The 26,155-nt window shown below is 39.4% G+C and overlaps 1 protein-coding gene across 1 annotated transcript in view; it reads left to right on the top strand.

Moving 5' to 3' along the window:
• The window catches only part of LOC140714547 (low-density lipoprotein receptor-related protein 1-like), a 1,940,354-nt gene that overhangs the window by 1,439,698 nt on the left and 474,501 nt on the right, over positions 1-26,155 (top strand). The gene's annotated exons all lie outside the window — the stretch shown is intronic.

Genomic DNA, 26,155 nt, shown 5'->3' with positions numbered 1-26,155 from the left:
CCAGCAAAATACAGAACAAAATTGGTGCTACACAAATGAGGCATTCTCTATAATCTTTGGAAATGTGTGCTTCTCCCAAACCCTTCCAATCCATTTTAGAGGCAACTTCAAATTAATATAGCCTGATGACATATTCTTTGATAAGACGAGTCATAGGTAGAGTAAAAGAGCATGGAAACAGCCCTTTGGCTCAACTGATCACTGATACCTTATCCAAGCTAGTATTGTTTGCCAGCATCTGGTCTATAATCTTCAAAATCTTTCCAGCCCATGTACCTGTCACACAGTCCTTTAGTTTTTTTTTATTATACCTACCTCAGTTACCTCCTCTGGCAGCATATTACACATACATGCTAACCTTTGTGGTAAGTGATTTAAAATACTCTATAAGAATGCCCCATAATCTCCTACATTATGAAGAACAAAGAATTGGTCTAACTTATCTGTATAACTCTGACCCTCTAGTCCTAGTAATATCCTCACAAGTTTTTTCTCCACGCTTTCCAGTTTAACTAGCATCATCACCATTATGTCTCACGACCATGATTGTTCTTGGCAAATTTTTCTACAGAAGTGATTTGCCATTGCCACTTTCTGGACAGTGTCTTTACAAGACAGGTGATCCCATGCTTTATCAATATTCTTCAGAGATTGTCAGCCTGGGATCAGTGGTCACATAACTAGGACTTGTGATAAGCACTAGCTGCTCAAATGACCATCCACCACCTACTCCCATGGCTTCATGTGACCCTGATTAGGGGAGGCTAAGCAGGTGCTACATCTTGCCCAAGGGTGACTTGCAAGTGAGCAGAGAGAAAGAGTGCCTTACATCTTTGGGTGGAGATGTGTTTTCACCCCACCACCCATAGTTTAGCTATACCTCTTCTATAACAAAGTGGCCAAAACTGTTCATAGTACAATACTCCTATTATGTCCTCACACTTACACAACTGCAACATAATGTCCCAACTTCTGTATTCATTGATTAAGGCCAGAATTCTAAACACCTTTTTCATTACCCTCTCTACCTTGATAATGGTGTTCTATTCAATTACGCTCCATAGTGCCCTACCATTCGTGATATAAGTCATTTGCTGGTTGGATTTTCCAAAATGCATTGCCTCACACTATACAATATCAGTGTTCCTTCTAATCAACAGCCATTCAGGAAACAATACAAATTGATCACAACAGTTTGTACAAGACAAAGTTCAACATACCACATTGTTCTACATTACATTCAAGCAATTATATGACAACCATGGGTATCTCCCAAATTGTGCATGTGCTTCACTTGCTGGGCTATAAAGTATCATTTGTTATGACTTCTACGTGGTCCAACTCCATAAACTTAATAACTGTAGGAAATTGATCTTGTATTCAGCAAAGATCTCCTCCTACAACTCAAAAAACAAATGGTTCAATATTTGTCTTTGTTTATTTTTTCAGGATGTAGGGATCACTGGAAAGGCCATGATTTATTTTCCATTTCCAATTACCTCAGAGCAGGTGGGGGTGAACCATTTTTTTCAACTATTGTAGTGCCTATGGTGAAGGTATTAAAAGGAACGGAGTGGTGTTGTATGCCAATGTGTAAGGAAGAAGCAAACAAAATATAAAGACTGATACTAGACTCTAAACTCACTATTATTCTGTCCCACAATAGTTTTGAATATTCAGCACTTTTCCCTTAGTTTGGGGTCTAGGTATCAAATGAAAAGACATATTCCTATTCTAGAAAAAAACACATCTTCGGTAAACAATAGAAGATGTTCTGAGATTTTAGATTAGGAAGAAAAATGTAAAATTGGATCCTTTGTGTAGAAATTCAGACTTTTGTTTCAGCTACCTTAATTTTATTTATAGCAGGTAGTTTGGAGAAACTAAGGCAAAAAAGTTTGTCCTAGTTTACTGGACATCTGAGGGCACCAACCAGTATGTACTTGTGGATGTGTTAATTAGCTGGCCTCGTGCTGTGACAGAGGTATGAACAGAGATGAGGAAATACTTTAGCCAGAGGGTGGTGAATTTGTGGACTTTGTTATCACAAGCAGCTGTGGAGACTAGGTCATTGAGTGTATTCAAGGCGGAGGTTGATAGGTTCTAGATTAGTCTGGACATGAAAGGATATAGTGAGAAGGCAATAGAATAGGGTTGAGAGGGTAATGGATTGGTCATAATGAAATGGTGGAGCAGACTTGGAGCTAAATGGCCTAATTTTGCTCCTTTGTCTTATGGATTTCTGGAGAACTTCCTGCATTGCAAGCATTCCAAGAAATTCAGTTATTCTGCTTGTATATTTCTGGAGTTGTGTTGTTAACCCTATTTTTTTAAAAAAATATTGCCAGCAGCATCAATTGGTTTTGGATTGTTTCTCTTTCGTAGATATCAAGGCTGAAGTTTTGCACTAGCAGGGCAGAGCACGCACATTTGTCTTCATTTGCAGCTTCAGCTCAGATTTTTTTTTATCTTGTTTCTTTATTGCTGGATGTGCAAGCCAGTAACAGCACAACAAAACTAACCTTCTCCACCTCCAAAGGATCTGAGTGAACAGGAGATCCAAAAGAGTATCTCTTTGTATAATGTGATTTAATGATTGGACAGTGAACAGATTGATTCAGATGAAGTTTGAATTACACAAGTAAAGGAAGGAAAATAATGAGAAGGAAAGCTTGAAGTCACACAGAAAAAAGAAAGTGCCTTTTTATTGAAAAGCATGACATTGTAAAGGGTGATTTTTTTTCAATTAATTATTTATCATTGAAAGGGTGCAATGATAACTCATTATTGATCTGTGTTGTGTTTGAATACTCTATGTAAATTCAGAATATTCTACCTATCTCACTGGCGAGGCAAGGAGAGAGCTGTTGTTTTAGCAAAACTAATGTAAAAAGGCAAAAAGGTATAACTCTGAGAAGAGACATTGGATATTTGCAACCAACTTACCCACCTCCTTCATTTAACCCTCCCCCCACCCACCCCATCAAAACAGGTTCATATCTTCCTTGCCTGAAGTAACTCTTTCAGGAGCAAGTAAATAACAATAAATTCTATTGGTATTTTGTCAGTAAGTTCTAATGCATCAACTTCACTCTTATTTTCCAGTAAAAAGTGTTATTTGACATTGTCTTCATCATTAAGTTGATCAATTATTCCCTTGGTTTCATCTCATTGTTGCTGGATGTTTGCAGAATGTTTAAGATCTTTTAGAGCAGGGCTTCCCAACCTGGCTTGATAGTATTTGTCCATCACATAAAAAAGGTTGGGAACCCATGTTTTTAGAGCAATGCCTAATCATTCATCTTCCTTTGAATATTTAAGTGCTCTCTTGCACTGAATTAAGTCTTTTGGATATTAGATTTCTGAAACTTTTTTTATCTTTAGGCCATTGTTTATAATAATGTTCAGTTAAATCTTGTAGTGGTTCAAATGTTATCTGAGAAATATTAAACTAGTTACTAGAACTGTTGAAATTTCATTTTTAAGAAATGACTAGACAACTGGGTGACCCGTTGGGGCACCCTTTGAGAGAAAGGTAGTGCAGTCTGATGTGATGAGCTTTGGAAATTAAAGAAGAAAAAGTCAGTTTATTAAAGAAGAAAGACACATAGCAGGATAAATAGAGCTCTTCCTCGTTTAACAAAGGATACTTTTGATGACAACATTTCTGGCTGTTCTGCCACCCTTCAAGAATACTCTAAAGTTTTCCTTTCTTTTTCCCTGGCTTAAAGCCACATACAGCTGAACATGCTGGAATACTAGTTTCTCCAGATAAATCAATACATTCTCCATGGATTGGGTTTGCGCCTTATGTATAGTCATAGCAAAGCATGACTGCATCGGGAAATGATGTAGAGAAGATGTAGGAAATGATGTAGGAAATGATGTAGGAAATCAGTAGAGAAGAGGGACATCTTCCCCTTCTGATAAATTGAGAGTAATTCTTAGGATTATGACAATGTAATTTTTGAATGCAACAATGTTTACCTTTGCTACGATGAGATTGTTGTGCAGTTCATCCACCATAATTCACGTTCCATTGCAAAGCCTTGGTAGATCCAAGTTCCTCATTGAAGTGATGAGAGATCCCCTCTTCAATTCCAATTTATGTGTTGGCAATCCAGAGAGTTTGACGGAACCAAGGAATTCTGTTCGAAAATGAGTGGCGTTACCTCCTTCACTTACTGTGTTGAAGGAACAGTATTTTTTCATGATTCCAGGGAAGCATCTAATGCAAGTGAAGTTTATTTTTCACAACATTTCATTGAGAGGAACCAAGATAGAATTCCTCGAGAACTGTTCTGCAGGATTGTCAAATGTCGGGTAGACAAAATCAATGCATTCTTCCATAGTTTTTGCTGGCAGAATCATTAGGTAATTTGATTTCATCGTTTTCATTTTTCTCAATCTTGTCTTCTCCAACATCCAATAGGAACTCAGATTATCATCCTTCTCCCTCACTCAGTCACATGTTTCTCTTCAATTGAAACTTGATGAAGTTTCTCCATAAGTAGGATTTTTTATGCATGAATTCTCCACATCAGCATCATTTCCGCATTTCACAACTGGTAGAAGCTGACGGAAGTCGCCACAGCAAATGGTTAAAATACCCCCAAAGGCCTCATTCTTGCCACATACATCACAAAGATGAAGCTCTCCCTCCTAATCATGGGGCACTCATCCCAGACAATATGCCTTGCATTTTGGAGTAAATTTGCAGTATTGGTGTTTTTATCAATGTTACAAAGGGCATCTTCATTGACTTTGAAGGGTATCTTGAATCTTGAATGTACTGTCCTACCACCAGGCATCAATGTTGCTGCAATGCCTGATAGCATAGCAACACCTCCATCTCCCCTAACTTTAGCGAGGATCAAGTTGATGATAAATGTCTTGCCCATTCCTTCTGGTGCATCAATGAAAATCATTGAAGAGAGATTCCTTTCCAAGCAGTCACACACATATTCCTATACTTCTCTTTGCTCGTTATTCAATAAGGGCTCCTTCTGTGAAACAAATTCCGCTGTTCATCTCTGTTGTATTGCAGTCCATGCAGTAATTCTAGATCGTCAGTACTCTGAGTAATTGTACCATTTTTTGGTGTTGGCAAGTTATATTCTTCAGCTGTTTTCCCCAAGTTGTCAAGTTTCTCTTGGAAATACAGAAGAGCTTGTCCATGATGCTTCTCGTTGATTATGATACTAGGATCATTGATAGTCCTCCTCTCCATTTGTAAGAAATCTTCAGATATTGAATTCTTGAACCAGTTCCATAATTGCTGTGGATTGTTGATTTCAGTGTTTGTTAGCAAGATGACAAACAAATCTCTCATTGCTCTGGGCATTCTTGTTCTTTCTGCTTCTTCCATAGTTTGCTGCCAATGATCGTCAGCTTGCAGCAATCCTCTCTCTCTGCAGACATCTTTGAATGATGGAAGGATATCTCCATCATATGTTTACAATGATTTGAAAGATACTGGTCCCTTTATGTGATGAAGAAGACGTCTCAAATAGTAAAGGTCACCACTTCATGGAGAAACGGTATACACTCGACCCAGAACATTTGCTTCAAAAATCCTGGAGTATTCCTCCACTCTTTTCCCCAGTCTCCTTCTTCCCATCTCTTATTAGTCCAAGTGTAGAATCTGGGAATATCAACATAGTACAGGGTTCTTGCAAATGGATTGTGAGTGCAAAGATCCATGAATTCCGATAAAGTGGTTCTTGCCATATCATTATTCAGTTGCACAGCAGCATTATCCTGAAAGAATACTTGATGCTGTTGGGGAAGGTGCACTTGAAGGCGAACAATGGCTGGTTCCCTCTCGTGAACTGGAAATCCAAGTATTAATCCGACAGCTTCAGAGGGCCCGATATATCTGCCTGTCAAATACTGTGTGATTTTGTCTTCTCTATTCACTGCAAAAATTGCCCAATCACTCCCCTCCATGGTATACTTGATCGCGTATTTGATGGACTTGACAGATGAGCATGTTTCTATATTTAGATGACAATTGAACAGCTTCAATAGTTGGGCATTATAGGGTTCCACCCATTCAGAAGTTATAGTTCCACTTTGTCGTCCTACTAGTTGACCTTTGAATCCTCCCATTTCCACAGACCGTCTCCTATACACAGGATATGAATCATCCCCACACTTCGTATACTCAGTGAATGGCTTCGGGTACCTCTTACAGCATGTACCATTTTGCCAAACATGGTGATTTAGTGGTGCAATACAGACCATGTATTATGTGTTTCAAGACCATTTCATGCAGCTCGGGATCTTCATTTGGGTCTGGTATTTCTGCTTGCACAAATCGATCATAATCTTGTGGTCTCGGCTTGGATGCCTCATCGAGCCACAGCAGACAGTGCAAATGAGGCAGACCCCGCTCTTGGCATTCCACATTTACAATGTAAGCGATACACCTACCAAAGAAACCATCTGTTCCAGTGAGGTACTTCATAAACAACTTTCTCTTCAACTCCAACACTCTCACAATTAAATCGGGCCGATTGTTTGGTTGCTGATGGAAAAAAAAATGCTGTCAGATTTCAGGCCAATTTGGATTGCATGTCATTGTAATGAATAATGAAGCATTACCATACTTCCGTATATACATCATGGCGTCCTGACATCGTTCCATCATGTATCTCGGTCCACCGACCAATGTTGAGGAGAGGATGATGCACCTTCCAATGTTTCTGAAATCATCATCATCATTCAATGCATCAGTCAGGCCTCTGTATGTTGTTGATTTCAAGGTTGCTTGATTCATTCGGATGTAGCTCAGCCTCTCGCCATCCATCTTAGCAGCCATATCGACCAAATATTGTTGGAATAGACATCCTCCTCTGAGAAGGTTATTAAACTCATTCTCATGGTTTATTATTCAATACACATAATAAAGCATTGCCCTCAGTTTCTTCTTGTTCGTCATTCAGAGTAGATGATGCCAGCCATCGTCTCCAAGTGGAAAGAAAAGTACGTATTGAAAGCTGTCATCTGAACGACGAGACTCTGAAATTATTTGCAAATCACCTCCTCATTCTTTCAACACAATGTGCCATGATCTTGCTACAGGTTCGGTGCTGTTCGGTATAATGACAGCGACTTCATTGGCAATTTCTGCATTAAATCTTCTCTCTTGTTCAAATGCAGATCTCCGGTCAGGATCAATGACCATGGACGCCTCTGGCATGCCTCGAATTTGTTCTTTTGCATGTCAAAGGGACGCAATGTACGGGTTTCGTTGTCGTAGTAGGTTTTCCAATAATTCAACAATCTCACGTTGAATTCCATCATTCTGTAGTATCCCCATTTTCAATTCTACTCTGTCTTGAGGATCCATGAATTATATTTGAAGGAATCGGGCTTGCTGGTTGGGGTCTGGTATTAAATGTCTGATGTAATGATGGATTTGGCCTTGAATAACCACAGGAGGATTCCACCCATTCCTCGTTGGAAGGACTTCTTTGGCACCAAAGGATGTCATTTGGAAAAGGCAATTGTATTGTCTGATGTTCTTCCTGAACTCATTTACAATAGGTTCATCATTGCTGTATAAATTGAGGAGTTCATTGGGTAGAGGTTGCAAATGCCAATCCTGACCTTTCCCTTCATACAGCAGAAATTTATGGTTTCTCTAGTGAATAGGAAGGCACGGCAGTGAAGGCATACTCTGGTCATCGTACCAACATCAGCAGAAATGTTACGCTGTGCGAGTCATGCATTTTGCCTTGCTCTTTCTCTGTCGAGGTATTGTCATTGAAAGTGGGCATTGTCATCTTCAGCAACTCTCGCAATAATTACTCTTTGCCGCAGATTCTCAAGTTGATCTTTCCTTTTCGCCCCCTTCTTTGCCTGTTTTTGTCATTCTGGAGATGCGCAGCCCTTTCATTCTTCCTCTCTTCATCTCTTCTACCATTTGTTCTTTCTCTCTGATCCAGGAGTCCTGTGACCCTGACCAGATCCAATTCTTGTTCTGTCCTCCTTCTGTGCCTGTTGTCATTTTGGAGATGTGCATGCCTCTCCTCCTCTGTCTCTTCTTCTCTCCTCTTTTTCGTCCTAAGTCTTTGATCCTGGAGTCGTGCGGCCCTGGCCTCAGCCGATTCTTGTTCTCTCCCTCTCCTTGCTGCTTCCTGATGATGTTTGGCATCATCTCTTGACTATAATATCCCCCTTCTCTTTCCATGTGCCATAATTAGGCTGTCCATATTTTTTTACCCTTTTGCTGGATAGAAGATACAAAGCAGTAACACCAAAGCCTCCAGGATGCTGATTTTTCTTGACGATGTGGTTGGCACTCTCCTAAATGGACGTGATAGCCCTGTCCTTTTGTTGTGGTTGGTATCACTGCTGTGAGCATCGTGAGGCGCTGCTGAGGCTGGCCATGTGCATGCGTTGTGGTGTTGTGTCGCAGTTTCTATTAAAGCTGGAATCATCTTGGGTTGTGGAAAGTGTGGCCTGTTGATTGAAGAGTGAGCTATTTTCTACAAATATATGACCCTGAACTTTGCACACATTCTGCAAATTAACGCATTTTAATTCAGATTCAGTTTATTGTCATTTAGAAACCACAAATGCAATGCAGTTAAAAAATGAGACAACGTTCCTCCAGAATGATATCACAAAAGCATATGACAAAACAGACTACACCAGAAAATCCACTTAACGTTTGGCAATCCCCAATCCAGAGTCCGGAGAGGCCGCTGTAATGCACCATTTGGGCTAATTGGAGGTCACAAACAGACAAACAGAGCTGTGTGTTTGTGACTTGGTGTCAAATTTTTTAAAAATATTTTTTGAAAATGATATATTCAGTATGCTAGTGCATTGGCAGTGATGTCAAATCACTTTATTTACTTACTTATTTGGAGATACAGAGTGGAACAGGCCTTCAGATCTTCAGCGTCTGCAGTGCTTTTGATTTTCAAAATCTAGACTAATCCCATCTTGCTGCTGGAAAACAATTGAAGTGCTTACACCATTGGGAAGGCAAAGAAATAATGGAACAAAAATATCAATGACTAAAGTACCATGAGGTTGAGAGACAAACCTGCAAAGCAAAGTAACAACCAGGCCAGGAACTGGGATGCTTTAGAGCAAGGGTTCCCAGCCTGGAGTCCACAGACCCCTTGCTTAATAGTATTACTCCATGGCATAAAAATAGGTTGGGAACCCCTGTTCTAGAAGGAAATAAAACATTCTGAATGTATAAGAAAAGCCAGTGAAGAAAATCCCATGATATAAGTAGTTTAAATCAGAAACATCTTTTGGTCTTTGACATAGAAATTTTACTACAGCAGGCCTATCCACAGACATCAGTGATAAACAGTTCAGAGAAATATTCTATAATTTATTTGAGCAGAGTAAGACAACCAATTTACACAAATTTTGGGACATCATCTGAGTCACTACAGGAGTCCAAGCAAAAGATTTAACATGTGAGTGATGTAGCAAAATAACATTGATTGAGTCTTTTGTGGACAGTACTGATGAAGTGGAGATTATGCAAATTCTGAGGCTATACAGGTTGGGTACTCCTTATGCAGAATGCTTGGGGCTGGATGTGTTTCAGATTTTAGAAAATATAATGACATAGCTTCGATCCCCATTGTTTCCAACTGAATTTATGTGCACCCGGTAAGCAGTCTTTGACTTACCCTTGTTCATCACACATTTGTATTAATGCTGCAATTCATCATGTTAAGAGTTTCATCAGCAATAATTCTTACAAACTCATTAATGAATTTCTCTGCTGCTTTGTGATTAGCAGACACATTATTACCCCAAATATTTAAAAATGTAATGCTCTGGCTTTTCTTAAATTGCTGCAACCAGCCAGCTTAATATTTACAGTTACCTTCAATCTTCAGCTGGTTGTGATGGACCTTTGCTTGTTTCATGATCAGCATACCATTGTGTGGCATATGTTCACTCCAATTCTGGCAAATCCACTCCTTCAATACACAGTCAAGATCTTCATGTTTCACTTTATGCAATGTTTTTCTATATTTCATTAACTTCTATACATTACCTATGTGAGATCACTTCTCATAACTGTCTGTGGTGCACAGAGACCTGCAGATCAACTGGGAATCTTCCCAGCAACTTGTGGAATTTTCCATTTGTGACCATAAAACCATAAGATATATGGTCTTATATTGTCTGTAGCAAGTCCGAAGTAAAGCCTCAACAGATGAAGCCAAAGTAGAATTTCCTGTGACTAAATTCCTGTTATACACTAATAAAATGATTGTGTTGTTAATTGTAGAGGTTGATAGTGCCAAGAACGTTAAATTTTATGTAAACTATTTGATGTTTAGAAATATGTATTACAATACATTCACAGTTATTAAGACATTATGTTGAAATAATAATTGTGGAACAGGTATATACAATGCCTTTTCAGAGAACTGTTCCACTAAAATGATTTGTGCATGGAATGGATATTTAATTGTTACTAATTACAATTGTGGGAGAAATATTTTGTACATTATACTGTAAGTCTTTTAAATATAGAATATAGTGATTTAAAAAAATTATAAATGTTACAGTGTTTTATATATAATCAGGTATTGATATGATTTCACATTTTTCAGCATTTGACTGTCATTCTTGAATATGAATTGTTGACAGTTTCTGAATGTTTATTACCTCTTAATAAAGTTTGAAATAATGTAGTATATGTAAAGAGTAGGTATACCTTTAACATCAAAGTGCAACGTTTTGAAATTTGCTTGATTGTTGTTAACTCTCTTAAGAGAGTAAGTTAAGAGCTGACTACATTGTATAGACAAGGTTCTGAAGGTAGTTGTATCTCTGTTTTTGCCTTGATGAAGATCAAAACTGAACAAGCCATTGACCCTACTCTCTATTGCATGCCTTCAGTGTGCCTTTTGCCTTTCTGAGTTCTCTGAAGCACAGTTATCACAGTGGCTGCAGTATGCTGGTGGAAAACAGCTTGTCTTAATTGGAGAAAATTGAGCATTGTCTCAGAGGTCGATGCCAAGCAAATCTGGATCAGGAAGTCTGAGGATCTCAGTCAAATGGTTTAATTCCTATTTCCAAAACTAGAATAGCTCACAATATCCTAAATATGTTTAACTATCATTCTATATAAAATGAGAGATATATGTAACCGGGTGACTGTTGAACCTTACTCATTTTCGTTAATAGTGTATGTAGGTATCCATCTGGGTAATGCTAGAATAGTTGCCTGTGCCTTTAAGTGGAGACGGTGATGTCATTACGCACACGTGGGATAGTCGGGAGACCATTTTGTTTTCTGCAGAAGCAGTTGGTGGGGCTTTGGGAATAAGTTCCTCCCGGAGATACTGGGCATAGTGAGGAAAAATTTTCATGAGTGAAGTGATTGGCGTTGGAGAGTGTGGCTTGTGCAAAGTTTCTTACCGGCGAGGTAGAATTGCCACTACTGTATTAGTACTGTATTAGTTTTGTGCGGTTTGCTTTATTTATATACTGCATACGCAATCCGTCAATACACAAAGAACAAAGAACCATACAGCACAGTACAGGCCATTCGGCCCACAATGTTGTGCCGACCCTTAAACCCTGCCCCCCATATAACCCTCCACCTTAAATTCCTCCATATACCTGTCTAGTAGTCTCTTAAATTTCACTAGTGTATCTGCCTCCACTACTGACTCAGTCAGTGCATTCCACGCATCAACCACTTTCTGAGTAAAAAAACTTCCTCTAATATCCCCCTTGACCTTTCCTCCCCTTACCTTAAAGCCATATCCTCTTGTATTGAGCAGTGGTACCCTGGGGAAGAGGCACTGGCTGTCCACTCTTAATATCTTGTAGACCTCTATCATGTTTCCTCTCACCCTCCTTTTCTCCAGAGAGTAAAGCCCAGCTCCCTTAATCTCTGATCATAATGCAAACACTCTAAACAGGCAGCATCCTGGTTAGTCTCCTCTGTACCCTTTCCAGTGCTTCCACATCCTTCCTATAGTGAGTTGGCCAGAACTGGACACAGTACTCCAAGTGTGGCCTAACCAGAGTGTTATAGAGCTGCATCATTACCCTGCGACTCTTAAACTCTATCCCTTGACTTATGAAAGCTAACACTCCATAAGCTTTCTTAGCTACCCTATCTACCTGTGAGGCAACTTTCAGAGATCTGTGGATGTGTTTCCCCCAGATCCGTCTGCTCCTCCACAAGGATGTGGATCGGAGGTTAAACTGAGATTGTAACAGCAAGAACTGGCTGTAAATTCATTCATTTGTTTTAGACCCTCTTCCGGCACTAAAACATCTAAAACAGATAAAGGAATTAAAACCCGAAAAAGTATTTGTTGCCCTGAGTGTGTACTCTTCCCCAGGCTACAAAATATATCTTTACTCTTGTACTCAGATCTGGCAACAAAGGCATCCATTCAGCCTTGCAAATTACTTTCTAAACCAGTTCAGTAACTTCCAGAGATTTATGTCTAAGGATACCCAAGTTCCTCTCAACACAAACAATTTTCAGTCTCTCGCCATTTGAAAGATGTTCTGCATTTTCAATCTTTTCTACCAGAGTGAGTAGATGTCATATTTATTCAATTATACTCCATATCCTCAACTATTCACTTAGCCTATATACATCCCCTGGAATTATCAATGCACCAGACCTCTCACTGTCACTAACCACCACCAGCAAGGCCAAAAGTATCTTAAGTGATGTGGAAGAAAGAAGTTTAAGAGTGCCACGCTGAGCTCCACTGTAAACTTTATGGTTAACTATCAGTTACTACGTGCAACATCTCTCATCTCACATATCCAAAGGGATCCTACCACCAAACATATCTTTGCCTCCCTCTCCTCCCCTTCCCCCCTTCTACTTTCTGCAGGGATTGCTCTTCCTGTAATTTCCCTGCCCATTTGTCCCTTCCCACTAATCTCCCTCCTGGCACTTATGCTTGCAAGCAGCCAAAGTGCTACAACTGACCATTCAACTCCACTCAGGGCCTCAAACAATCTTTCCAGGTGAAGCAATACTTCACATGTGGATCTGCTGGGGTTGTCTATTGTGTCCGCTACCTCTGATACAGCCTTCTCTACATTAGAGAGGTGCCCTGTAAATTGGGGGACTGCTTTGTTGAGCATATCTGTTCCATCCAGCAAAAGTGGAACTTCCCGATGGCTAAACATTTTAATTCTGATTCACATTCCTATTCCGATATGTCAGTCCATGGCTTCCTCTTGTACCAAGATGAGGCCAGCCTCAGGGTGGAGGGGCAACAACTATATTCTGTCCGGGTAGCCTCCAACCTGATGGCATGAATATTAATATCTCCTTCCAGAATATATTTTTTCCCTCCTTCTCCACTCTTCTTCTATTCTCTACGCTGGCCTCTTACCTCTTCTCACCTGCCTGTTGCCTCTCCCTGAGTCCCCTCCTCCTTCCCGTTCTCCTATGGTCCAATCTCCTCTTCTATCAGATTCCTTCCTCTCCAGCCCTTTATGTATCCTACCCACATGACTTCACCTATCACGTTTCCACTAGTCCCTTTCCTCTTCCCCCCCTCCCCACTGTTTTATTCTGGCATCTTCACCCTTTCTTTGCAGGCCTGAACAAGGCTTTTGGCCTGAAATGTCAACTGTTTATTTACATCTATAGATGTTGTCTGACTTGCTGAGTTTCTTCAGCATTTTGGGTGTGTTGATTTCCATCTCCTCTTAGCTTGTAGTCCTCTCCAGCAGAGCTCACTTAGATGTTTCCATGCTCCTAGCTTCTATCCTTTCGCTGTATCAGACTTCTTCATGTGCTTGACTTGGAACTTCGCACATCAAAGGCCTGGCCTTCTCCCATGCAACCCGCCTTGGGATGATGCTTAGGAATCCATGATTCCCCGTTTAATAATAAAAAGCTACATGGTGCAAAATTAGAACTACCTCAGGACTATCTAACCTGTTGGTGGTGGTTTATATATGAATCTAGTTGGCAGTGTGTGCTCTGATGTATTGATAATTTACAGGCTAACTGAATAGTCATGGACATGGCAGATTGAACCACCTCAGGATTATTCAACTGAGCGTGAGGTTTACGGTGATCATTCCATAAGCTTGTATTTTGGTTCAACTGGACTTTTGCCTTTTAATGTTTTTGGAAATCTAAACATTTTTACAATGTTCTTACTGCTTTAAAAAACACCTTGATGCTGTATTGTAGAGAGAATAACCTGTATTTCAGATTTGTAGGTAATTTTTGACAACTGTGATATTACCTGGATAAGTGCACAGGTTATTTTCCAGTTTCTTTCTGTAAGCATAGGGTAATGATGCAATTAATTAGCTTTTGACTGGATTGACTTTTAGGTTGGAAGTCAGATAAAGAAGTAACACCTAATTTATAGTCATCAATTTTGCTTCCAATTAACATTTCAGAATTTTTATGTAAGGAAAATGTATGATCTATTGACACATATTTATCAGAGTATAATTGATCTCATTTCTAAATCCTAAGAGATCCATATGTTTCTTTCTGCCAATTCCAACAGTGGGTGTGGGGGGAGGGGTGAGAACAGGCTTCAGGCTGTAATGCCTGTATTTTCCAATTGTGACCCATTACCTCTGACTTCTATTATGCAAATTGCCTAGTTAACTTTGCATATGTCTTGACATGGACCGTAAAGCATATAAAGTGATTAATAAGGCTGTTATCACAAAGTGACATTTGTGACATGAGCTGAAACTCACCTTACCATGATTCTGACCTTTCTGCCCTCAGGGGATTCTGTAGACTTTAGGAAGGTTATTCCGTACAAAGGCTTGCCTCTTATTAATTCATTCCTTACAGACTTCAGCATGGACCAGCTCATTTTCATATTGACCAGTATGGTCTTTGTTGAATTTGCTGATAAAATATAGGTATTTGGATTTTTGAAACTTCAAAAGAAACGAACTATGCTTTTGCCATGACCATGTAAAGTTTGAGCATGGATAAGGCATCTGAATTCATGCCATTGTAGATATATTCTACAATATATCCCCGAGGGATAAAGCATAATAACAATAGTTTAAAAGGAATATTTGAAAACAGAAATCTCATTTCATTTTTAAAGTTAACCTTGGGGAATAAAGAAAGAATTTGCAGTAATTTCTAAAGTACACTTCTCTGTAACTATATGTGATTTAAATGACAGTTATGTCTTCTGGTCAAATCTCAAAATACATTTATTTACTGAATGGCAAGGGAATTCAAAATGGCTTCCAAGCTGTTGCTAAATTTTAATGCTGTATTCGTGGTTGATAATTGCAACCATTACAAACCATCATTCTATTGGTAAAAAGATTCTCTCTTAAAGAAGAGAGTGGTGAATTTGTGGAATTCTTTGACACAGGCAGCTGTGGAGGCCAAAACTTTATGTATATTTAAGGCAGAAATTGATAGATTCTTGACTGGTCAGGGCCTGAAGGGTTACAGGGAGAAGGCTGGAGATTGGGGCTGAAAGGAAAATTGGATCAGCCATGATTAAATGGCAGAGCATACTCGATGGGCCAAATGATTTAATTCTGGTCCTAAATCTTATGGTCTTATGGTCAAAAAATGGATGGAAGCTATCACAATGATATACTATTCACTTTATGGTTACTATTTTTGGTCCACAACAAGATTACACTGATATCATTATTTTAAACCATTATATTTTACTTTTAAAATTAGCGAAAGATCAATTTCATACTTTCAGTGTAGTTAAAATGCTTATCCATTATATCAGATGTTAAGGAATTACTTTCAATTAAATATACAAATACATTTGAATCATTAAAACCTTAAAATATCTTTATCATGCAAAATTATTGGTAGTTATATCCTCGTTCTGCATTTAAAATTTCTCAAATATTATGCCTTGTGGAATCAACAAGCCCCGAGGGATAAAGCATAATAACAATAGTTTAAAAGGAATATTTGAAAACAGAAATCTCATTTCATTACTGAAATATTAATAAATGCATTGAAAAATAAATAGAGGTAAAATTCTAATTATGCATTGTTTAAATTATCTAATCGATCTAAAATAATTATATTTCATTGCACATAAATATTAATCTGTGTGATTATCTTATAATACACCATTAAACAATTTATTTCTGGATTTGAATAGTAACAGCAATATTTAGAAAAAACTTTCTTTGTCAAAAATATGGACTTAAATTTCTTGTATGAAAGTTTGCCTTTTAAATTGTGTAACACACATAACAGCACTCCCATTTAAAATTGATGTTAGCGAAAGTAAAAATGGGATCAATCTATAGCATTCTACTTTCCAGAAAGGTTCTTTGTATAAAATTACATTTAAGATTTAATGAAATAATCTACTTGCCTTTCATCATTACTGCCCATAATCATGTTGGCTCAGTTTTTCATTCTCTGTTGATATAATCTGGCATGCTATGCATGTCCCACAACACATTACACAGACTTGAAGTTTAATGTTCCCATATCTGTTCCCTTCAATCCACTTGGGCCCACTCTATCAAAGATAATCCCACTATTCTACTCACCCTTCCCTGCACTTATCTCTCTTATTTAAAACTTCCACCTTTTTCCCTTTTTCAGTTCTGATGAAGGATTATGGAACGGAAATATTAACTGTTCTTTTCCCCCCAGATGCTGCCTGATATGCAAATTGTTTCCAGCATTTTCTGTTTTTATTTCAGATTTCCAATATCTGCACTTTGTTCTGATTGTTCTAGTGAGAATTAACATTGGTTGGTCTTCTATCCCAGAGCTTTAAAGTTCAAAGTACATTTTGTTATCAAAGTATATAAATATCACATATACTGTACAACCCTGAGATTCATGTTCTCGCAGGCATACTTGATAAAGGGCCAGCTTGTGGTGTAGTGGCATTAGCACGTGGTCCTGAGTTCAAACCCAGCTGGGTCCCAACCTGGGCAGCAGCAGTATCTGCACGGAAGAAAGGCCTGCCAATCTACTTCTGTACCTTGCCATGAAAATCCTACCGACCATATGGTCCACAAGATCATGAAGAGTCGGACTTGACTTAACGACTGAACAGCAACAATACCTGATAAATCTATAGAATAATAACCATAACCGAATCAATGAAAGGCTGCCCAGCTACAGTGTTCAACCAGAGTGCAGAAGACAGCAAACTGTAAATATGAAAAGAAGAAATAATAAAAGTAATAGATATCAAGAACATGAGATGAAGAGTCTTTGAAATTGAGTCCATCGGGTGTGGAAACATTTCAATGATGCAGCAAATGAAGTTGAGTGCAGTTATCCCCTTTGTTTCAAGAGCCTGGTGGTTGAGGGGTAACAACCGTTCCTGAACCTGGTCTCTTGGATCTTTCTGATGGAAGCAGGGAGAATAGTGCATGTTCTGGGTGCTGGTGATCCCTGATGAAGGATGCAGCCATCCTGCAACAACATTCCGTGTAGATGTGCTCAGTGGTTGGGAATGGCTTTACCTGTGATGGACTGGGCCGTATCCACTACTTTTGTAGAAGTTTCTGTTCCAAGCCATTGGCATTTCCATACCGGCTGTGATGTAGTCAATATGCTCTCCAATACACACATACAGAACTTTTGCAAAGTTTTAACTATTTTAACAGATTTGTTTTCCTGTTGATTACACACATGCTCTTATTTATCAATTATTAGATTAGATTAGATCAGATTCAACCTTATTGTCATTGTGCCGAGTACAGATAGAAAGCCAATGAAATGCAGTTAGCATCTAACCAGAAGTGCAAAAGAATAGTGTTATTTACAAAATAACTGTGAATAAAAAGTAAGTGCTACAGCATACAAATATACAAGTACTGAGACAATACAATATAGGTGCAATACTGCTTAGCGCTGTGATGTGAGGTTCAGAAGGGTCACAGCCTCAGGGAAGAAGCTCTTCCTGAGCCTGCTGGTCTGGGAGCGGAGGCTCCTAAAGTGTCTACCGGATGGGGAGAATAGTAAAAAGTCCATGGTTAGGGTGAAATGCATCCTTGATAATGCTTTTTGCCTTGCCCAGGCAGCGTTTATAGTAGATGTTCTCAATGGTGGGCAGTTAGGTACTGATAATCCACTGGGCAGTTTTCACCACCCGCTGGAGTGTTTATTTTGAGAAACTGATTAGTAATTAAGTCATACAGATTTTCTTTTTCAGTTTGAGGCTTTTATATAATATAGATTGAGTAATACCATTGTAATTTGCACTAATTCTTGATTATGATTTATATTTTGCGCATAAATGTAATTCAAGTTTCAAATTTCAAGGTGTCATTGGTTTGCATATTTTAATAAAACTTACATTAAGAATCCTGTTGTTAAACTAGTTTATAATTTAAATACTGCAGATTTTCATGTCATTAAATCTTCATACATTTTATAGACATTTACAGTCCACTATATACACTTCATGTTAAGTCAGAAACTGGGATGAGCAGTTTGCCCAGTGTTAATGATGCAGCAATTTTCTCTAAGTAGTCATATAATAAAACCATAAATAGAAACTAATGATCCATCAAAAATTGGTTCCTTGCTCATAACTTTACACAAAGTGTATTTAATGATAAGTGGTTTGGTGTCACAGTTGAATTTGTGCTAGCCAGTGCGCATCTTTATCTAGTTCTAATTGTCCAATTAATATTATTGCCACAGCACAAAGCTATTCTGCAACCAAGGGATAAGGATGAAACAAATCTGACGCAGTCTGAACATGACTATTTCAATTTATTCAGGACTTCATTTGCAGAGGGATAATTGCTGCGTGTACTCTAAATAATGATATAAAAATCTCAGCAAAATAACAGATATACTTATTGCTTAACAAAAGATCATAGATCATAAAAAATAGGAATTCTAATTTCTTAACATAAGACCATAAGACTTAGAAGTAGACTTAGGCCATTTGGCCCACTGAGTATGCTCTGCCATTCCAGCATGGCTGATTTATTATCCTTCTCAGGCCCATTCGCCCACACTCCCCTTGTAACCTTTGACACCCTGACTAATCAAGAACCTATCAACCACCACTTTAAATATCAAGTTAAAGTACATTTATTATCAAAGTATGCATACTTTATACAACCTTGAGATATGTCTTCTTACAGGCAACTGCAAAACAAAGAAGCCCAATAAAACCCATTAAAGCAAAAGAAGACTGTCTAACACCCAACATGCAGAGAGAAAAAAAACCTGCAAACAATAAGATTGCAGAGGGACATTGATAGGATGCAGAAGTGCGCTGAGAAGTGGCAGATGGAGTTCAACCCGGAGAAGTGTGAGGTGGTACACTTTGGAAGGACAAACTCCAAGGCAGAGTACAAAGTAAATGGCAGGATACTTGGCAGTGTGGAGGAGCAGAGGGATCTGGGGGTACATGTCCACAGATCCCTGAAAGTTGCCTCACAGGTACATAGAAAGCTTATGGGGTGTTAGCTTTCATAAGTCGAGGGATGGAGTTTAAGAGTCGTAAGGTAATGATGCAGCTCGATAAAAATCCGGTTCGGCCACACTTGGAGTACTGTGTCCAGTTTTGGTCTCCTCAGTATAGGAAGGATGTGGAAGCATTGGAAAGGGTACAGAGGAGATTTACCAGGGTGCTGCCTGGTTTAGAGAGTATGGATTATGATCAGAGATTAAGGGAGCTAGGGCTTTACTCTTTGGAGAGAAGGAGGATGAGAGGAGACACGATAGAGGTGTACAAGATATTAAGAGGAATAGATAGAGTGGACAGCCACCACCTCTTCCCCAGGGCACCACTGCTCAGTGCAAGAGAACATGGCTTTAAGGTAAAGGGAGGAAAGTTCAAGGGGAATATTAGAGGAAGGTTTTTTACTCAGAGAGTGGTTAGTGTGTGGAATGCACTGCCTGAGTCAGTGGTGGAGGCAGATACACTAGTGAAATTTAAGAGACTAATAGACAGGTATATGGAGGAATTTAAGGTGGGGGGGGGGGGGTATATGGGAGGCAGGGTTTTAAGGGTTGGCACAACATTGTGGGCCAAAGAGCCTGTACTGTGCTGTACTGTTCTATGTTCTACGTTATAACAGTAAGCAAAAGGCATTCAGAACTGAAGTTCACAAAAGTGAGTCCACACTGTGATGGTTGCAAGCTGTAGCCACAGTTTGGTGCAGAGATAATTAAGCCTCACGGACCAGCAATCCGAACCGGCTCAGTGATTTGAACTGGCTTATGCTTTGCCTCACCTCCAGCCCCAACACCCTGTCCTGTACAATCTGGCTTAAATCGTCTGGACCTTGCACTCAGACTTGGACACAGACCCTGCCACTTTGATACTCTCTTGGGCTGGTACCCCACCACCTTAATTCGGCCCGTATCCAACTTTGCTAGTTCAACTCGGTAATTTAATCAATCAAACCTCGGGTCTTTCCTCACTCTCAGGCCCGAGTCCAGGCCCCACTGCTTCGACACTGCATCGCCTCCACTTGCTTTGCCTCAGTTCTTCGAAATCGAATCGCCTCCAAGTTCACTCCAGGAATGTCCAAACATTAGCTCATTCCCTGCTCTGCAGCCTGGAGCCCACAGCCTTGATTCAGCCGAACACACCATGCTGCAGATGACCTGCACCTTCGAGACTTCAGTTCTCAACTACAAGGATGCCAGGTCTTACAGGCAGTTCAAAAATTCAACTCCAACAGGAAAGTTACAGTCTATTGTTTGCAGTGATAATTTCGCAGAAAAAGTGTAAGTATTGAAGTATTTAGTTGTTTTCTTTGTTTGATTTGCCATCAGCAAGCAGTGATTGAGTTTCACCAGCGCCATCTTAAACCAGTGACTTGGCCTCTATAGCTGTCAGTGGCAAAGAATTCCACAGGTTCACCACCTTTTGGCTAAAGAAATTCCTCCTCATCTCTGTTCTAAATGGATGTCCCTATATCCTGAGACTATGCCCTCTGGTCTTAGACCCTCTTGGTTGCCAGGCTGTAAATATTTGCTTTAAAATTTTAAAATTGAAATTAATTTAAATTCATATATGGCTTTTCTGAACTATTCTAAAACTGTTTCGATAGTATTCAAACCAGCTAGTCATTCAGCAGAAAAACTCTTAAACTGAGGAAAATGCAAGCACACAGGCAGGCCACTTGACTACATCTTTAAATTCTGATGTTCCACGTGCCCGAGCCACAGTCCTCTGCTGTTTGCTTTTCTCTTTCTTTTCTGCTTTCAGACACATCTTGAGTTCTTTTGAAAGTACCAGTGCCTCAGCATTCCGATCAATCACAAAGCAAAGAACTTTCTCCTCTTGTACCTATCAGTAGATAACTTTAATTTATGGTAATTAATCTTGGCTGTTCCCCAAAGTGACAGATTCCGTCTGCATCTACTCTGTTCAATCTACATTTTTAAAGACATCTGTTGGAAATCTCTGTCTTTTGTTGCATGCAGGATACAAGTCCTCACATTTTCAATTCATCCGAACACTTCAAAATCTTTTCTGGTACCATCCCTTGTTTATTATGTTTGCACTTTCTCTATTGTTTCTATATGGTATTTATATTAAGAGAAAATAAAGTTGGAGTTCAGGGAAGGCGTGAAAATGTTCAAAGTCTCTTTTGCTACATATGCATATTGTGTTTTGCATTGACTTCTTGTATGTAGATTCTGAAATTCAGTTCTCTTAAACTCGCTTGAATTGTGTGCAAAGCAGAGCTACTCTTATTTACGTGTGTTTTGTGCAAGGAATCTGTGTGTCTTATTGAGAAGATATAATGATGTAACAATTACTTTCTCATTCATGGCTGTAACCAGTATGATAGTTTGATCTTTGTGTTTGGAGGCCTGAGATCAATGCAAATGGTGGTAAAATATATAAATTCATTCTTGTAATGTATTATATCTCCACCTCAGAAATTTCACACGGATCAAGCCTAGAAAGAAGCAATGAAAATCTGACTTCTCTGACTGCTGTGAGGGTTATAAGAGTAATGAGTTTGACCGAGTTCCAAATGGGCTCAAGTCCATGAAGCACAGTGTAATATGACACTAATTATTACTAAATTGGCAATCTCTGAGAAGCTGCAAGAGTATCTTGATAGAAAATAGAAATGTCATATTGATATAAAAGACTTCTACTGAGATAAGGAGTGTGGGGCCGGGGGAGGGGGGGTTGCAGGGTAGTGGGGAAGAGTGGGAAGAGCAGAGAAAACCTTTCTGTGAAGTTCACCGAATATGGCTGAACATTGATGCTAAGAGTGGGTTAAAAGTTGGGAAATGTTTCCAGAGTTTATGGTTAAAATGGTGCTGATGTTGGACAGTGACTTTACTTTTGTTAGCAAGACCAGAGATGCATACCAGCAGAAGATAATGGTAGAGATCAGGCTTGTGGGAAATCATTAATCAGCTCCTACAACAGATGTCACCTGGTAAAGGTTAGGGAGTCCTTTTCATTCATGGTCTGGGATACAGAGAGCAGTAATTTATTTATTTTAAAATACAAATATTTATTTAATCGTAGTGACTTGAAAATGACATCATGATTACTTTTCCATTCTTATAACCAGTTTGATTTTTGAAACCATAAATGTATTTGTTTTCTGAAGATCAGCGATTTTTTTTAAACTGATGAAAATCCTCACATTAGCCAAAGATAAAACTGAACCCTCAGCTTTTCTTTCTGTCAAACTCTGTCAGGGGCGTAGTACATCAAGTCCTGAGCACCAGAATTTCTGAGGCCAAGTCATTGCTTTCAGAATCCAAAGATCTAGCCAGATTCTGCCTACTTACTTGTACCAGATAGATAAGTTATAGCGAGGAAATATCTGACCTGAAAATAACCAGTATACTATATATCTGAAGGCTAAGTTTGTGGCATTCAAATCTGGTGACCCAGGTCTGTACTAGAAAACCAGGTGTACAGTAACTTGTGGAGGGCTATCTTAAGAGCGAAGAGATGATTTCGAATGAGGTTGGAGGCTACATTGGATTTACCACAACTGGCAGGATTTGCAAGACACTACTCCCAACAAAGCAAAACCCAATAGCATGAATGGCAGCGATGCTTCACTATTAGATGAACTCAACACCTTCTATGCTTGCTTTGAAAGGAAGAATATAACAGCAGTTGTGAAAATCCCTGCTGCACCTGGTAACCCTGTCTGGGAGGCCGATATTAGACTGTCTTCAAAAAGGATGTACCCTCCCAAGGCAGAAGGCCTCGACAGAGTACTTGGTAAGGCTTTGAAAACTGGTGCCAACCAACTGACCGGAGTATTCAAGGACATTTTCAATTTTTTACTGCTATGGGTGAAGTTACCACTTGCGTCAAAAAGGCAACAATTATACCAGTGCCTAAGAAGAATAAGGTGAGCTGCCTTAATGACTATCGCCCAGTAGCACTCACATCTACAGTGATAAAATGCTTTGAGAGGTTGCCTCAGCAAGAACCAAGACCCATTACAATTTTCCTATTGCCACAATAGGTCAACGGCAGACCCAATCTCAATGGCTCTTCATACGGCCGAAGACTACCTGGACAGTACCAACCCCTATGTAAGGATGCAGTTCATCAACTATAACTCAGCATTTAATACCATCATTCCCACAATCCTGATTAATAAGTTACAGAACTGGGTCCTCTGTACCTCCCTTTGCAATTGGATCCTTGACTTCCTAACCTGAAGACCACAATCTGTGCAGATTGGTGATAATATCTCCTCCTCACTGACGATCAATATTTCTGCACCTCAGGACTGTGTGCTTAGCCCACTTGTCTACTCCCTATATACACATGACTGTGTGGCTAGGCATAGCTCAAATACCATCTACAAATTTACTGACGATACAGCCATTGTTGGTAGAATTTCAGGTGGTGACGAGAGGACATACAAGAGCGAGATATACCAACTAGTGGAGTGGTGTCACAGCAACAACCTTGCACTCAACGTCAGTAAGACGAAAGAGCTGATTGTGGACTTCCAGAAGGGTAAGATGAAGGAAAACATACCAATCCTCATAGAGGGATCAGAAGTGGAGAGAGAGAGCAGTTTCAAGTTTTTGGGTATCAAGATCTTTGAGGACCTAACCTGGTCCCAACATATTGATGCAGCTATAAAGAAGACAAGACAACAACTATACTTCATCAGGAGTTTGAAGAGATTTGGTATGTCCATAAAAACACTCAAAAACTTCTATCAATGTACCATGGAGAGCACTCTGACAGGCTGCATCACTGTCTAGTATGGAGGGGCTACTGCACAGGACCAAAAGAAGCTGCAGAGGGTTGTAAATTTAGTCAGCTCTATCTTGGGTACTCGCCTACAAAGTACCCAAGATATCTTCAAGGAGTTGTGTCTCAGAAAGGCAGCATCCATTATTAAGGACCTCCAGCACCCAGGGCAAGCCCTTTTCTCACTGTTACCATCAGGTAGGAGGTACAGAAGCCTGAAGGCACACACTCAGCGATTCAAGAAGAACTTCTTCCCCTCTGCCATCCGATTCCTAAATGGACATTGAACCCATGAACACTACCTCACTTTTTAAATATTATTTCTGTTTTTGCATGTTTTTAATCCATTGAATATATAAATGTAGTGTAATTTATTTATTTATTTTCTTCTATCTTATGTATTGTATTCAACTGCTGCTGCTAAGTTAACAAATTTCACGACACTTGCCAGTGATAATAAACCTGATTCTGATTCTGATACTGATATCTAATACTGTGCAGAGGTCTTAGGGATGTATATATAGTCAGGCTGCCTTGGATGTTTGAACAGTGCTGTATTTGTCAATGAAGACTGAAAAGCAAGATTGCAATTCTGGCGGGAGCAAAGAATGTTGGGAATGGTGAGGGTGGAACGCCATGGGAGGGGTGTGGGTTAGGTGGCAGAGAAAGAGTGCTGGCATGGGGGATTGGTAGCATGGGTGTAGACACACCCAGTCCTGAGTCACCAGCCAAGGTAATTTGATTCTAAACAAATGGTTTATTGATTATTACAGAATGTATCTCTGGCTCTTCCAACTTCCTATTCTTTCCTTTCCTCTTTTCCCAATCATAATCTCCCTCTCCCTGCCACCTTCCCACTCTCAGTCCACAATAGAGACCCATATCAAAATTACATTTATCATCACTCACATATGTCATGAAATATATGTTGTGAAATTTGAAATAAATATGTATAGCACCATTATCATCATAGTATCCACACAAATCCATATGCTCATTTGACTGTTATTTATAAAAAATGTTAGTGCAAAATTTATTTTTCAACCTCAGATACATATTTTTGAAATCAACTGCAATAGCATTTGAATTGCCTTAAAGTGTGCTTATGATACAACTTTCGATACATTGTCGTACCCAGCATTGCTATCAGATTCAGATTGTCTGTAATGAACAAAATAGTTAAGTTTTGATGCTAGCCTTATTTCTCTAAGTAAACAGTAAGCAAAAGAGTCCATGGACATGACAAGTATTTGCATTTATATACATTCTGAATTTTGCTGTTCATTATGAACAGACTTGCCAATATGTAACATTTTAAATGGCAGTGAGTTCTGGCTAGCTCTACATGGATTGTCAAATACAGAAGTCCTAGCTCATTGAAAGAATCAGAATGTTTGTAATTTCTCTCCCTCTTCCTTCTGTCTTTCTCCATTCTCTATTCTGGTTATTCTCCATCCTTCCCTTCTCATCCTGCCCATTCGACATCTCACTCTGGTGCCCCTTCTCCGTCCTTTGGACCACTGTCCTCCCCCATCAAATCACTTCTTCTTCAGTCCTCTACATCTTCCACTTATCACCTCCTGGCTTCTCACTTCATCACACCTTGCACCTCGCCTGCTCTCATCTATCACCTACCAGCTTGTACTTCCTCTCCCCCCCCCCACCTTCTTATTCTTGCTTCTACTCTGTTCCTTTCTAGTCTTGACAAAGAGTTTCGACCTGAAAGGTCGACTGTTTATTCTTCTTAATAGATGGTGCCTGATCTACTAAGTCCCTCAAGCACTTTGTGTGTGTTGTCAAATATACCAGTTTGTTAGTGACTAAATTCCACATGGAGTTTAACAGCAGAACTACATCCAGATGAGATTACCCAGTATTCACAGTAAGAAATCGTTGCTCAGCTGTGCAAGAACTCATTGAGTCCTCAGGACTATAAGACAAAGAAGCTGACAAAGACGAAGAAGCTATTCAACCCATTGAGT

The sequence above is a fragment of the Hemitrygon akajei genome, chromosome 2 (genome assembly GCF_048418815.1).
Source record: "Hemitrygon akajei chromosome 2, sHemAka1.3, whole genome shotgun sequence".
Taxonomy (NCBI): Eukaryota; Metazoa; Chordata; class Chondrichthyes; order Myliobatiformes; family Dasyatidae; genus Hemitrygon; species Hemitrygon akajei.
This window is presented reverse-complemented; position numbering and strand designations above follow the sequence as displayed.